The sequence below is a fragment of the Mirounga angustirostris genome, unplaced genomic scaffold, assembly GCF_029215605.1.
Source record: "Mirounga angustirostris isolate CCGP_5_RB_7025 unplaced genomic scaffold, mMirAng1.0.hap1 SCAF_7, whole genome shotgun sequence".
Taxonomy (NCBI): Eukaryota; Metazoa; Chordata; class Mammalia; order Carnivora; family Phocidae; genus Mirounga; species Mirounga angustirostris.
In genome coordinates this window covers 78978038-78995041 of record NW_026991715.1, presented here as the reverse complement: position 1 = coordinate 78995041, position 17004 = coordinate 78978038, and the positions used below count along the sequence as shown (strand labels likewise).

The window sequence follows — 17004 nt, the reverse complement described above, 5'->3', positions numbered from 1 at the left end:
TGGGAACTGCATCTTAAGTTAGTAAGAAGTTAGACTGCACTTTCTAATTAGATCTTTTCTATTGCACACTGCCGTGGGGTTTCTACCTTGACAACAACGCACAGTTCCATTATGTTCTCTTTTAGAAAAGAATTTCCCTTTACACTTTATGGGAGGCTGTTTCTGCTTTATATTAATATTACCTCACCAATTGTGATTGTACCGTGCGTGGGAGGTTGGTAGCAATTGAGTTGTGGGCAACCTGCATAGCACCTTTCACTTTTCCCTTTTTCATCGTGTCAGGATTAGCACAACATGGCTTTGTCTTAACAAAGACGACTTTTGGAGGATCTCACTGCTGCTCAGGTGCCTCATCAGTCAAGTGGCTCAGTGCTTCATCCAGCTCTGTGTAATAGTTCACAATTCCCAGCATGACCTGACAGCATCTTTAATTATAATATTGATTTTTTTCAAGTGCCATTTTTGAAACATAAATACCTATAACCATAGATGCCCTCAGAATATATAGCGAAAGGACATTAAAACAACCTAAGTCAAAAATTTCAAAAGAAAAATGGTTCTGGCATTCAAAACACATAGAATATGAGGTTCCTCTATAATATATATTTTTTCTTTCTTAGTGAACAATAGAGTACCAATGATTGAGGATTATTTGTGGGGACAGTACTCCTTTTCTTTTTTTTTTCCCTCTGTGAATTTTTCGTTGACGCTGTTTTAGTTCTTCTGGATCCTCTGTAGCCTGTTCCCAGAAGCAAAAGGACGGAAGCCATATTCTGCGTTAAGTTATGATCCGCACGTTTACTAGCTCCTAAAATCCTCCAGCTAATGCTTGCCTGTGAACATGACTGAGTCGTGAGTCACCTGCCCAAGTCACCGAGAAAATGACGCAATCCTTTGAAGTTAGCCAAGACTTTCTGCATAATGGTTAGGTAGAAAAAGGGAATTACTACTGCCTTTTGAAGAAAAGATCTTAAAAAATTTCCAATCTATAAAATGTGGAGATGAGAAAACTTAGCTCTAAGATTCCTTCTGAATCATGTAGTCTATGAACCTCTGATAATTTCTTTCCCTAAAGTGATAATATCTCACGAAGCTTTGCTTCCCCTAGGAAACAGGCTGTGATCATAAAAGAAAATAAAAAGAATATCTACAACCTCTGTTTCTTTATTAATTAAAATGAACACCTTTTAAAAACTTTTAAATTAGACATTCTCTGAACTGCACAGTTACAGCATGTCTCATGATTTCCTGAGGCTTTTCATGGCAGCTGGTCCTGCGTGAGGAGGAAATGCATCAAGGCCACGCCACACTCTAAGGCTGGTCCCAAACGTGGGCCTTCTCTGCCATCCAGGCTCTCGCATCTTGCCCTTTTGTGTTATAATAATGTATATAGAAACTTTTATCTTTTTTGAGTTTTAATAACCTGAGTGTATGACTAATATTGCAGACTCTAAAATAGGATGCATTTTGTGGCTTTCAGGCATAGTTATTATATAACAAGATAAGTAGCGAAATCAAATATTTGTCATACTTTCAAGTCAAACACAGTTGAAAGTATTTTCTCTACTCAAAACTCATCAGAACTGAGGTTAGCACAAAGTGGAAGTTAAAAATCGCATTCCTTTAAAGTAATTTTTGTGTGTGTATGTGTGGTTAGAGGATGAGTCTACCTTTCCTGACTCTCCCATCCCCTTTTTATATCAAGTACACTTGCAATAGGTTGCTAATATATTGATGGAGGTCTCAAGAATTCCAACTGGTCAAATATTCATGCAATATGACCGCAACGTGCAATCTTCTCATACAATTTTGCACAGCGCCTTTAAGATCTACTCAAGAAACCACCGTGACAGGCTAACTGTGACTTACAGAATAAGAGAAAAATGACCCAACATGTTAAATACCTCCAGTAATAGTACCCAATTTCTTTGGCATTAGTATTTTTCCTTTTCCACTGTCAAATTAATATAAAACCTCACCCTATCTTTGCTAAACAACTGCAGTCCCAAATAAATGCAATTATGATAAGAAAAAATGGTATTTATAAAATTTGATTTTACTTCAAGTGTATTTATAATTATAACATACAATACATATTATTGTATTATTATATATTATTTTGTGTATCAAATAATATATAAACACAATGTTCTAGTAAAAATGTCAAGCCTTTTGATAAAGTGAAAACCCCATGAACCCTCATACAATCATATTTTTTCAGAAATTGCCACTGACAGAGCACACTCTATACATGCACCAACCTTAGTCTATTCATTTACAAACACATACAGCCCACATACATTTTTTGTACTTTTGTACTTAATACAGTTTTTTTAATATAGGAGTTAGAGCATATGTAATTTTTCGTGAATTGCATTTGATGGCAATATAATTTGGGAGTCTTTTCATGTCAGTAAATGACTTCTTTCTTCTTAAATATTAAATGGTATCTTGTATCTCACATCTTGCAGTACATGCAGACTTTGTTTGTTCAACCACTCTCCTTTTGATGACATTTAGTTTGACTTCAAGGCTTTTTTTTAATTTAAAAAGTCTTTTTTAATCCCATAATTATAAAAATATTGTTTTTATTTTTTCTAGTCCCTTGAAAATACCATTTTTCTTGTATTTATGACATCATTTTCTTGTATTCACATCATTTTTCTCATTTTTTTCTTATATAAATGCAAGAAATTATGCTTTAAGATGGTATAAGAAAAATTTGTAACTTTTTGAAAAAAATAAATCTTCACTTTCCTCCACACCATTTGTTGACTAGCCCATTTTTATTTTTTTTTCTTTATTTTTAAATTTTTTTTTTTTTGAGAGAGAGAGAACACGCCAATGGGGGGGGTTAGGGGAGGGGCAGAGGGAGAGAGAGAGAATCTCTTTTTTTTTTTTTTAAGATTTTATTTATTTGAGAGCAAGAAAGAGAGAGAATGAGAACACGAGAGGGGGTAAGGTCAGAGGGAGAAGCAGACTCCCCGCTGAGCAGGGAGCCCGATGCGGGACTCGATCCCGGGACTCCAGGATCATGACCTGAGCAGAAGGCAGTCGCTTAACCAACTGAGCCACCCAGGCACCCAGACTAGCCCATTTTTAAATCGGTTTTGAAACTCTACCTTCATCCTATACTACATTCCATGTATATATGAGCCTGTTGCTGGACTTGCTGCAAATTACTAATTTACTAACAAAATCTTTCTGTAATTCAAATTATCATTAGCTGCTGTCAAAGCTCCATTAGAATGCTATGCATGGGTCTGTGTCTCATCACCACCTAAGGAATTCACTGTCTCATAATATGGGTCTTAAAGGGGTCTTTTTGTGATTCTACTAAGTCCTTCCCTGCTCAGTTCCTTCCGATATTTGAATAGAAGGATTTGAAGGTGGGAAAAAGGATCCGGAACTTTGGTGTTCAATGAAGCTTTTCATCAGAGCCTGCACTTTTTCCCTTGGTAGCACCTCCTCTCTCAGGAATTCAGTGCTCTCATACTGCCCTCTAGGACCCCCAGCGACCTAGAAAAATGCATCACAACCCATGAAGACTTATCCTACAGGGACAGTCCGGTTCACTTGTTTACTCAGTCTTAGTTTAAACATGCGTTATTCTCACTCGACATCGATTATGAGTGTTACCTGACATGTTGATGGTGCACTGCTCCACGGAGGAGGAAGAGAGAGCTAAACACGGGTGAGGAAGGGATTGGAGTACTCGTGGGTCTAGCAGCACATCTACTCATCACTGTGCTGCTGAGGTCAGCTCTGCAAAGGAGCACAGAAATTAAAATGGCCTTATCAGAGAAACAATAATAATAATAATAATAATAATAATGATAATAATAATAATTACTACTATTAATAATAATAAATTTTGGAAGGGAGGGAAAACACATTAAAAAACTCTAAAAATAATGTTCCCTATTGGGTATTAGAGCAAGCGCATGTTAATTAATTATTTCTAGGAATGGTGGTTGCCACCTTTAGATCTTATGGTCACTAGAAAGATGAAATCTAAATGCTAATATGTACCAATTTAGTCAATTTAGAGAAGATTGGCTTCATTAAAACCAGTTAGAAAAACTGGCTAATAGATATGCAATAAAATAACTCAGAAAAAATGTAGTGAAATAAAATTAAGACTCTATATCTGTGGGAGACCTTAAACTCATTCTGTTAAAAATTTAAAGGAATATGCATTCTATACATACCTTATGATTTTCTATAACTGTTTTTTTTTTTTTTAATTTTGCCTTTAAATACCCAGTAAAATTCTTTGTGATCACTTTCAAAATCTTGCTGACTTTACCAAAGGGAAAGGGACATATGAGAAAAACAAAGAATTAGTAGAATATGGAAAGGCAAAGAAAGGAGATTTCTACAATCTGATTCCCTCTGAGCAGAGGCCTTATCTTTATTATTATTATTTTTTAAGATTTTCTTTATTTATCTGAGAATGAGAGAGCAGGGGCCTGTAGCAGGGAGCGGGCAGAGGGGGGAGAAGGAGAAAGAGACAAGCAGACTTCCCACTGAGCAGGGACCCTGCATCATCAGGGCTCAATTCCAGGACCATGAGACCATGACCTGAGCCAAAGGCAGATGCTTAACAGACTGAGCCACCCAGGCGTCCCCGGAGGCATTATCTTTCATGCAGACAATTCATGTGTGTGCTTCCGTATATTGTGTCCTTATGTATACACAAACACATAATTGTTTTGATTCTTTTTTTTTTGAAGATTTTTGTGTTAAGAATAATTTAATGCTCTAAGTTTTGCTATTATTGGAATGGGTGCTGAGTTTTGCTTTATTTCCCATTTTTACTTGCCCATCTATATTTGTTTTTTTTTATAGAAATTTGAAGACTTCTTTATATTTTGATGTAAGTTCTTAATAAGATATGTGATTTGCAAATATTTTCTTCTAGTCTATAACTTTTTGTCTCAGTCTGTTCAGGATAGTATAACAAAATACCATAGACCGAATGACTTGTGAACAGCAGAAATTATTTGTCAGAATTCTGAAATCTGACAATTCCGACATCAAGGCGCCAGCAGATTCGGTGACCAATGAGGGCTCACTTCCTTTTTCATAGATATCCATCTTTTCACCAGGTCTTCACGTGGTAGAAGGAAGGGAGCTCTCTGGGGTCTCTTGTAAACACACAAATCCCATTCAGGAGGGTTCGTTCCTCACGAGCTAATCACTTCCCAAGGGCTCCACCTCCAATGCGATCACACTGGGGACTAGATTTCAACACATGAAATCTGGGGTGACGTTAACATATAGTCTATAGCACTTGTCTTTTTTCTCAACAGTGCCTTTGACAAGCAGAATTCTTTGCTTTGATGGGATACAATGAATCCAATTTTCTTCTGTTCAATTCATTTGATTTGTACTATAGAAATGTATTCAATTTAAATCAGTTATGGAATTGAATTTATAATGTCTTATCCAAGGTGTCTATACAGAGCCGAGGTCACAAATTTTCTCCCATATTTTGTTCTAGAAGTAGTGCAGATTTAGTTTTTGCATTTAAGTCTATAATACATGTTGAATTAATTTTTGTGTGTGTTGCAATTTTGGGGACCTACTAATTTTTTTATTAAACATCACCTGGTAACAACTTTTTTAAACTATCTTTAGTCCACTGAATTACATTTGCAACTTAGTAAAAAATCAACTGACATGGTTGTGTCTATTTGCAGACATTCTACTTGTTCCTTTGGCTTATTTGCTCAATTAGACAGCAATACAATCCTCTCTCTCTCTTTTTTTTTTTTAGAGTAGCTTTGCAATAAGTACTCAAATTGGGCAGTGTAATTCCTTCAAGTTTGCTTTCCTTTTCCAAAGTTGCTCTATTTGATTCCCTTTTCATTTCCACAAAATTTTTCTATCGGATTTAATTTTTCAAATACATGACAGGATGCAGATTAGAATTCCATTTAATTTGTAGATCAATTTAGGAATAATTGACATCTAAGTAATATGTAGTATTCCAGCCCTTAAACACAATATATGTCTCCTTGGGGCACCTGGGTGGCTCAGATGGTTAAGCGTCTGCCTTCGGCTCAGGTCATGATCCCAGGGTCCTGGGATCAAGCCCCACATCGGGCTCCTGGCTCAGCAAGGAGTCTGCTTCTCCCTCTCCCTCTGCCTCTCTCCCTGCTCATGCTCTCTCTCTCTCTATCTCTGTGTCTCAAATGAATAAATAAAATCTTTAAAAAAAAAAATATATATATATATATATATATATGTCTCCTTTCATTTTTCCTTAAATTTTGCTATGTTTTGTAGTTTTCTTGTTGTTGCTGTTTTTTAAAGATTTTATTTATTTGACAGACCGAGAGCACAAGCAGGGGGAGTGGCAGGCAGAGGCAGAGGGAGAAGCAGGCTCCCCGCTAAGCAGGGGGAGCCCAGGTGTGGGACTTGATTCCAGGACCCCAGGATCATGACCTGAGCCGAAGGCAGCCGCTTAACCAACTAAACCACCCAGGAGCCCGTTTTGTAGTTTTTTATGTACAGGACTTTCACATCTTTTGTCAGCTTTATCCCTAAATATTTTGGGTTTTGATGGTTGCTGCTGTCTATAATATTTATGGGTTTTTGTTTTGAAATTTCAATTTCCAGTTGTTCATTACTAGTATATAGAAATATACTCGATTTTTGTATGCTACCTCTGTTTAAATTCCACAATAGATTATTATTATATTGCTTTAAGCAATTGATTATTTTAAGAGTTTACATAACATGAAAAACTCTGCTTATGATAATCTTCTCATTTGAACGTTTTTCAGCAGACTCCACATGTTACTTCCTCTTTACTGGCTTCTCTCATATGTTTTAAATGTTACTGTTTTGGTGCTGATTTCTGTTAATTTAAATTTTTATTTGTTTGATGTTTGCATCCTATAGACTGACGAAACATTTAATAGTTCTTGTAGATTTTTAAAAAAGATTTTATTCATTTATTTGAGAGAACACGAGAGAGAGAGAGAGAGAGTAAGCAAAGCAGGGGGCTGGTGTGGGTGGCAGAGAGAGAAGCAGGCTCTCTGCTGAGTGGGGAGCCAGACTTGGGACTCGATCCCAGGACCCCAGGCCATGACCTGAGCTGAACGCAGACACTTAACCAACTGAGCCACCCAGGCACCCCACAAGTAGATTTTTTTTTCTAGATTCCTTAAGATTTTTTATGTAGACCATTAAATCATCAACAAATGAAGAGAACTTCACTAAAGCCTATATTTCTTCAATTATTTGGTGTCCTCCTATCTCTGTTCTGAGACCACTAAACAGATGCTGAATGACTTGACATTGTCCCACTTATCCACAAGGCTTTGTTCATTATTTTTTAACTCTTATTTTCTCTGTGCGTTTTGTTTGGGGTATTTTTTGTTGTTTTTTCTTCAATATCACTAGTCTCTTTTGTGGTATCCAACAGTTGTTAATCCAATTCAGTGTATTTTTTATTACATAGATTCTAAATCTATGGAAGTTCATTTGAGTTTCTCCCATATATCTTCGGTATGTCTCATGCTCATATGCACCTTTTCTCTACTTTCTTCTATGTGTGGAACATATTTATAAATGCTTTTTATCCCACTCTCTGTTTGATAACTCTATTATATCTATCATTTTTGGTTCTATTTCTAGTAATTGGTTTTTCTCCTGCTTGAGTCTTACTTTTCTGCTTTTTTTTTTTTTAAGATTTTATTCATTTATTTGGAAGGGGGAGGGAGAGCACAAAGGGAGAGTAAGAGGGAGAAGCAGACTCCCCTCTGAGCAAAGAGCCTGATGCAGGATTCAATTCAGGCCCCTGAGATCATGATCCCAGCCAAAGGCAGATGCCAAACCCACTGGGCTGCCCAGGTGCCCTACTTTTCTGCTTTTTTGCATACACGGTAACTTTTGATTGGATAATGTACATTGTGAATTTTACATTGTTGGGTCCAGGAGTTTATTGTATTCTTTTCATTAGTCTGATCAACTGTCCTGGCATGCATTTATATATATTTTTTATCAGTTTAATAGTTTCTAGGTTGCTTTAAGCCTTCCTCTCAGATATCACATTCTTTTGTTGCATGTTGTCCAATATCTGGAAACTGCTCTTTCATATATTTTATACAGGTTTCTAGTATTATTTTAGTGATGGAGGGTAAATCTAGTTGCTGTTATTCCATCGTTGTCATAGGGAGATGTGTAATTTATTATGGTTGAAAAATTTTTTCATTTAATATGTAATGAATATTCTTTTATGTGAATGTATACTCATTTATTTAATCACATTTTAAAGATGGCTCTTTGGGTCTGCATACTAAAATTTAATTACCAATTCACAATTGGTTGACGTCTACAGTATTTATGATTTTCCAGAATTTTAAAGAATTTTATATTTGCCATCATCTATTGAGAATGAATTAGTAATTGACATGATTTTATAGGTATTTAGTTATTTTGTGCTTATTTAAAATTTTGGAAGCACAATTTGATGGATATAACAATTTGCATCCTATTTCCATTTGCTTGGCTCTTCAGATGGCCCATTGCTAAAAATTGGCAAAATTAATAAATTGGCTAAGGAATGGGTTGATAAAATAACTAAATGAGTTGATCAAGGAATGTTTAAAGTCTTAATGTATCTTACGTTATTAACATCAATTTAGAGGATGAGAATAATGACAAGTATTATGAAATATGTTTGCAATTTTAATTCAGTTTTTACTTGACTAAGTAAGTGACACACAGTTGTTAAAGGACAATTTACTACCATTTCCTGACACTGTTACTTAAGTATTATTTCTCCCTCTTTGCCTATAATTTGTGATGTCAGAAGGGAGGAAAGAGCCAGGAAAAACATCTTGTAAAGACAGATTATTTTGAAGATCAAGTCACTACAGAGGTGAAAGGAAGAGAGCTAAGTTTAGCTCCTTCTTTTTTATGGCACCTCTCAATTCCTTCTATATGCAATTGACAGTCTTTAAAAAAAATCCTGAACTTCTTGCTTAGTGCTTTTTGTGTTTCAGCTTTTGAGATTTGAGGTGATGTCACATTTAGAAGTTGCTATACATTAATATGTAGGCATTTCAAAAAACATTTTTCATTGCACTCAGACTAAGAATGGAGAGATAAACATATGGTATAAATGAAGGACATATATTTCTAATGTATTATTTCATACCTTGCAAGTTTAAGCAGTTTTTCCAGTGTCTTACAGTGAATCAGTACTAAGACTGAAAATAGAATTCGATAATATGGGCTTGAATGTCCTATGGTTTGCTATAGTTAGATACTGCAAACTTCGTCTAAGGTTTTGGAAGGAAAAAGGTGACCAAGAAGTAGAGATAATAGCCTGTAGTTATGTAAGCATTTGATTAGAGCTTTCCGTGCTGTTTCAGATATAGAAAACACAGTATTTTTTTTTTTAAAGATTTTATTTATTTATTTGACAGAGAGAGACACAGCGAGAGAGGGAACACAAGCAGAGGGAGTAGAAGAGGGAGAAGCAGGCTTCCCTGAGGAGCAGGGAGCCTGATGTGGGGCTCGATCCCAGGACCCTGGGATCATGACCTGAGCCAAAGGCAGACGCTTAACGACTGAGCCACCCAGGCGCCCCGAAAGCACAGTATTGATTTGAACATCACAGCTCAAATTTCTTATGTGAAAAAACACCCAAGCAAATGAAGGAGATTACCAGAAAACTAAAATAAATGCTTCAGAAAGATGATTCATGCAAAACTGTTTTCCATTACTTTAAGCAACTCAATTGAATTCAAGAGGAAAGATAAAGAGTTTTGACAAATTTAGTTGTCGGTAAAGCTAAAGGCTCTGAGGTACAGAAAGATCATCTCAATAAAACAAAGAGAGAAGACCACACAAACATCACTTCGAGGAGTTTAAGATTCAAGGCTTTTAACTTAACTGGAACAAAAGATCAAGTGTCCAAATACAATAATAATCCTAGGGATGATTCTAAATAAATTCACTCTTTCAGTTATTTATGGCTGCATAACAAACTACCCCAAAACAGTGACTTAAACCACAAACCATCACTTATTTTGCTTGTGAATGTGAAGTTGTCTAGGTTCGGCTGGGCAATTCTCCTTGGTTAACGCACACGGTTGCAGTCACATGTGCCTACGGTCCTCTTGAAGGCTTCTTCTCTCTCACATCTTGCACCTCACTGAGAAGAGTCATACATCTGTACACTGAAACTCCAAACTTTTTTTTTTGTTTTTTTTTTATTTTACTGTTATGTTAATCACCATACATTAAATCATTAGTTTTTGAGGTAGGGTTCCATGATTCATTGTTTGCATATAACACTCAATGCTCCATGCAGAACGTGCCCTCTTTAATACCCATCACCAGGCTAACCCATCCCCCCACCCCCCTCCCCTCTAGAACCCTCAGTTTGTTTCTCAGAGTCCATAGTCTCTCATGGTTCATCTCCCCCTCTGATTCCCCCCCTTCATTTTTCCCTTCCTGCTATTCTTCTTTTTTTTTTTTTAACATATAAGGTATAATTTGTTTCAGAGGTACAGGTCTGTGATTCAACAGTCCTACACAATTCTGTGAATTGTGTGAAACTCTAAACTTCTAAAGGTAATGAGTTGTACTTCTATAGCTAGCCTGCCTCTTACCAGCCTAATCACCTAAAGTATGATTAATGATCCAATAAGAGAGAGAAGTCAAAACATGGGAATTATTTCCTCAGAATTTATATTTTATATTTTAAAAACTGTCTTTATAAAATCTTTTTTTAAAATTTCAGATCTTTGGGGCGCCTGGCTCAGTCAGGTGGGCGTCTGCCTTCGGTTCAGGTCATGATCCCGGAGTCCTGGGATCAAGTTCCACATCAGGCTCCCTGCTCAGCGGGGAGTCTGCTTCTCCCTCTCCCTCTGATCCTCTTCCCCACTTGTGAGCTTGCGTGTATACTCTCTCTCTCTCTCTGTCAAATAAATAAATAAAATCTTGAAAATAAATAAAATTTCAGATCTTTTAGTCATGCATTTCAAAGCACACCAATTTTCAGTAATTGAAGATCAACCCACCATTATTTTAGTCTATCTTATTCATAATGATAAAATAGCATGCAGTCATACACTGCTTAAGAGAGTAAAAATGTATTCCACATTTCTATAAGAAAATGGGGTGTATATATTTTTAAAAACTAAAGTGATCATTCTCAATAATCTAATTACTCATTTTTAAGAATTTATTCTAAAGAAATTACCAGATACATATGTATGTGCATTCCAGCATTCTTTATAGAAGATAAAAGGACAAGAAAATCCCCTTATTATTCTAAAAAGAACTCATTGAGCAAATGATAATTCAACTATATGCATCAGTTAGTGTCCATTCAGGAGTACAGAAAATTTTCCACAGATCAAATATAACTTGAAACCAAATTACATGGAGTCTAGGAAATGTAGCTTGCTGAATTTCAGCCCTTCTGTGATATATAGATGAGAGAAAAAAGAAAAGGAATGGAATTGAGAAGAAAACAGAAAATTCATCAGCATAACATAATGGAATACAATTAGTTCTTTTTTTTTAAGTTTTTATTTATTTATTTGAGAGAGAGAGAATGAGCATGAGTGTGGCGGGGGTACAGAGGGAAAAGCAGACTCCCCACTGAGCATGGAGCCTGACACGGGGCTTGACACGGGGCTCAACACAGGGCTCCATCCCAGGACTCCAAGATCATGACCTGAGCTGAAGTCAAACGCTTAACCAGCTGAGCCACCCAGGTGCCCCTGTAATTAAGCCTCTATTGTACCTGGATGTATTCTGATGTTCACAAATTCACAATATTTATATGATACAATTAATGTCCTTTGAAATTATGTATATATACTCATATATTTTTCCTTATAATATGTTAAACACAGAACGGTGAGGAGATGTAGATTTTTTGTCTATTGATTCTTTTTTTTTTTTTTGTAGTTCAGTTCAAATGTAATCTTGAGATAATTTTAGATTTACAGAAGAGTTGCAAAAATAATGCATAGAATCCCTGTACAGATCTTCTTAAACTTATGATGGATTTATATCCCAATAAACCATGTCCGTAGAGTGTGGACTGGTTTGCCAAAACAATGTTTGCATGGCCCTGAGCCTTGGTCTTTTTGCTCTGTGCCTCAAAAGGGTCTTTGCATGCTCACCTGTCCTTCATTCTTTGACTTTCAACTGTTACTTGTTATTCAGAGTTTGTCAGCTTGACTGTGGGGACTTGAAGAGCATTCTGTCAGCTTGATTAAACTTTGGTGTTAGTCATAGTGTCCTGGATTTGGGGAAAGCTGTGTTCTTATTTCTCCTCCCCTCCTTTAGTTTAGTTCTCAGACCAGTGCATAGTCTTCCACTTCCCCAGGAGTAGAATTTTTCCCATGTTTCCTCTCCCTGGATGTAATAAAATGTCTCCAGTGCCCTAAAAATGGTAGTATATTTTGCCCACCTCCCACAGATTAAAGCTTTTCTTCCATAGTGGACATGGAGAAGAAGAGTCCAAGTGGAGGTTCTTGTCCATCCCATATAACTGCTGTTTCCCTCCTCCATTGTACTGCAATGGAAATTTTCTTACGGTTCATTCTTATCTTTTTTGTGAACACCCGTTGAGGTTTATTGATAATTTCCTTCAACGGATGTGGAGTCCTCCACTATCTGTGAACTCCAGGGGCGTCACAACACTCTATGGGTCCAGATGCAGCTTTCAACAATTTGTCATTTACACTGAGCTCCTGTAGCAAGTACCCATTTATATGTACAAGTGAGCCAGTGCTCACCTCTTCTCTCTCCCTTCAGGTTGCTGTCCCTTACTAGATTTTAGAACAGTGATTTCTCAGTGAACTTAGCTCTGTAATAGGTTCAAAGTCAGTCATTATTTAGTTTGTTGTTTTTTCATTGTCGATATGAGAGTGAAGCACCTTCAAGCTCTCTGCATCCAGTAAAAGACAATAGAAGTTTTACTTATTCGCTTTTGTATGGTTTAGATTTTTACATTAGTGTATATTGCATTTATGTACTTAAAATATACTTGATGTGTTATGATATATGATATATATTTTTAAACATATCTAGCATAAATGTATATGTGTAATTCTTTGTGTAAATTAAGGTATAATAGACAATATTTCTTGATTTTGTAGTGAGAAAAAGTAGTTTAAAAACCCACTTTTAGGAGAAAACATCATGATAGGAGAAATGTTTCTGATTGAAATACGATTCGGGGGCGCCTGGGAGGATGCGATCTGAGAAGAACTATGGAAAGGGAATTTTCCTAGTGCCGTAGATTATGGAAGAAGAAGAGAAAAGGAAGCATTATTTCTGTGTAAATGCCTTCTGGCTGCTGGATTGATTGTATTCCTTTGACTGTGAGACCACTTTCTGACTAGTCAACAGGGGCCTCAGGGATTAATTTGGGAGGAAAATGCTCATGTGGAAATCCACCAAATGTGCAGGGCACTTTTATAAAGTGTTAATTAGGCTTTAAATTTCTTCTTTTTTATTGTTTTGATTTGACAAATTTTCATGTGATAAAATGTATTATTTTTATGATGACCAAATCAATAAGATCTATTTTTAGAAGTCAGTTCTTTAATTTGAAACCCAGTAGAGTGTAGAAGATTATAAAGGAATGAAAAAGACATCTATATTGGAGTGGGGTGTTTAACCACCATCAGTAGGGATGAACTTCTATTAGAAAAAAACAATTCCTCTAAGCTTCAGTCTCCACCTTAATCAAATAACACATTAAATTGGATCAGTTATTTTTCACAACTGTGCTCTCGGAAGCCCTAGGACACAGAGGGTGGCACCAGAGAAGTCAGCAGGAAGATCCTAGAGCCGCTTCCTTGTTTGTTATTTATTTGTTTAATATTAGGCTTCCTGTTAATTTTAAGATAATATTGTTAATTAAAAAATAACAATGAAAAATTATGTGATCTAAAAGAATCTTACAGTTCTGAATTAATAAGAAAGACTCTAAAGATAGTTTATTAGTCTTTTAGGGTGACCATGAAAAAGTACCACAAACTGGGTGGCTTAAAACAACAGAAATTTATTCTCTCACAGTTCGGAGGCCAGATGTATGAAATTAAGTTATCCTCAGACCTATGATGCCTTTGAAGAATCTACAGAAGAATCCTTCCACGCCTCTTCCTGGCTTCTGGTGTTTGCTAGTAATCTGTGGAGCTCGTTGGCTTATGTATGCATCAATCCAGTCTCTGCCTTGATCTTCATGTGACATTCATTCCTCTCTCTTTCTGTGTATCTTCAATTTTTCTTCATAAAGACATCAGTAGGTTTGGGTTAAGGTTCATCCTAATCCAATATAATCTCATCTCAACTTGACTACACCTGCAAAGATCCTATTTCCCAATAAGATCACATTCACAGGTCCCGCAGAGTTAAGACTTCAACAAATTTTTTATTTTTATTTTTTTAAGATTTTTATTTATTTATTTGTCAGAGAGTGAGAGAGAGCACAAGCAGGGGGAGTGGCAGGCAGAGGGGGTATAGGGAGATGCAGGCTCCCCACTGAACAGGGAGCCCGATGTGGGACTCAATCACAAGACCCTGAGATCATGGCCTGAGCGGAAGGCAGACACTTAACTGACTGAGCCACATAGGCGCCCCTTCAACAAATTTTTTAAAAGGGACACAATTTAACTTTCTACAGACATTAATGGGTAAGTACAGTATAGCATAGTATAGTATATTTATTCTTAAAGACATAGAGTGGCTTGAGAAAATGTTTAAAAATACACGGTTACACGGATCCTGACATAGCTATATGACCTTGAGCAAGACGCTTAACCTTTCTGAGACTTACTATCCTTAACTGTCAAATGCAGCTAATAATTTTATCTACCCCCTTAGGGTTGCTTGGAGATTACATGAATTCATATACGTAAAGCACTAAGGACAGAGAACGGTTGTAGAGAGACCTCATAACTTCTTGTCAGTATGTACATATAGATAATGTGCTCTATGAATTAACAGCCAAGTTGTGAGACAAGCTCCTTAAAAGAGAAGGGGATTCATTTGTGGGATGAGGTAATGAAGGGGGTCCTCAAACAACACAGAGGGCATGGCAAGAAATTAGATCGATGGAAAGGAAAGCCACATCATACTTGAAGTGGCATGAGCAAAACTAACTCTTCTGTTCGCTTTCATTTCTGTATTCAGAAATAATCATTTCCACCTGTTACCAACATTTTTCAGTATGGTAACATTTCTTCTTTCTTGTTAGGACTGTCTTTAAAACATATAATACATTGAATCGTGAGTGTTTCATGTGTAATGGTGTGTGAATATACCTTGCAAAAGAGAATAACCAGAATAACCAACAAATAATATTTGTTGCCTAGTTTTAAAACTAATTCTAGAAAATAAAGAATGGAGCCACAAAGGCAATTGACTTTGTAAATTAGTGTCACAGAAGGTCAGGAAATTAGGAATTATATATGCACACAATTATTGTATTTTACATGTACATATTATTATTTTATTTTGTAATATATTTTATTATATAATTATTTATATATTATAGACTTTATTATGTATTTTATTGTGTATATATATATATATATATATATATATACACATACTTTCTATTACCTAAAGGATTCCCACCTTTTCTAGCCCATGGTAACCTCTAATCCACTTTCTGTCTTTATGGGAAACTATTCTTTCTCCATTGAATGGACTTGGAACCCTTGTCAAAAATCAGTATGGTATAGATATATGGACTTATTTCTAGGCTTTCAATTCTATTCCATTGGCTTATATATTCATCCTTATTGTCAGTACCACACTGTTTTTATTATAGTAGTTTTGTTGTAAGTTTTGAAATTGCTAAGTATGAGTCTCCAAACTTTGTCCTTGTTTTTTTTTCAAGACTTTTTGGCTATTTGGTACTCCTTGCAATCCTAAATAATTTGAGCATTAGCTTTTCCATTTCATCAAAAAAAAGCTGTTGAAATTTTGACAATGTGGTGAATCTGAGTGACAGAGTGAGTGTGATGGGGAGTTGTTTTGAGTAGTACTGACATCTTAATAAAATTATTTTCCCATTCATGAATATGGGGTATATTTCCATTCATTTAGGTCTTCTTTAACTTTTTTTCAGCTATGCTCTGTAGTTTTTAGTGTACAAGTCTTTCACTTTCTTGGTTAAATATATTCCTAGATATTTTTGTATTGTATTATTTTAAATGATATTGTAAATATAATTGCTTTCCTAATTTATTTTTCAAGTTGTCATCGCTATATTATAAAAACACAAATGATTTTGTGTGTTGGTATTTACCATAAAACTTTGCTTAATTTCTTTGTAAGTTCAAGCACCTTCTTTTTGGAAATTTTCTATACATAAGATGATATTATCTTTGAATACAGTTTACTTCTTCTTTTATGATTTTTTTTTCCTTTTCTTGTCTAGTTCCTTTGTCTAGAACTTTCAGTAGAGTATTAAATAGCAGTGATGAAAGGAGCATCTTTGACAGGCTCCTGATCTTTGGAAGAAAGTTTAGTCTATCTCCACTGAGTATGATGTTAACTGTGGGTTTTTCACAAATGTCCTTTATCATGTTTAGGAAATTTCTCTCCATTGCTAGTTTTCTGAGTGTTTTTTATCATGAGAGCATATCAGCTTTCATTGGTTGTTCTTTTTCTGCCTCAGTTGAGATGACCATTTTTTCTTTGTTTTATTCATGTGATGTATTACATAGGTATTACCTTCTCGTATAAAGCTACCCTTGCTTTCCTGAGCTAAATCCCACTTGATCATGTTGTATAATCTTTTTAATATGCTTTTAGATTGGTTTTCTAATATCTTGCTGAGGATTCTGTATCTATCATAAGGGATATTATACGGTGATTTTCTTTTCCTTTTTTTTTTTGTAATTTTTATCTGGCTCTGGTGTCAGAGTACTGCTAACTTCATAGAAAGAGTTTCAAAGTATCTGTTCATCTTCTGTTTTTTGAAAAGTTGAGAAAGATTGG

At 35.7% G+C, this 17004-nt stretch overlaps 1 long non-coding RNA gene across 1 annotated transcript in view; it reads right to left on the bottom strand.

The window, feature by feature from the left end:
• The window catches only part of LOC123860799 (uncharacterized), a 408437-nt gene that overhangs the window by 330416 nt on the left and 61017 nt on the right, over window positions 1-17004 (bottom strand). Inside the window, exon 5 of the long non-coding RNA XR_006794868.3 lies at window positions 3640-3765. This is a non-coding gene — a long non-coding RNA (uncharacterized LOC123860799). The remainder of the gene's footprint in view (window positions 1-3639; window positions 3766-17004) is intronic.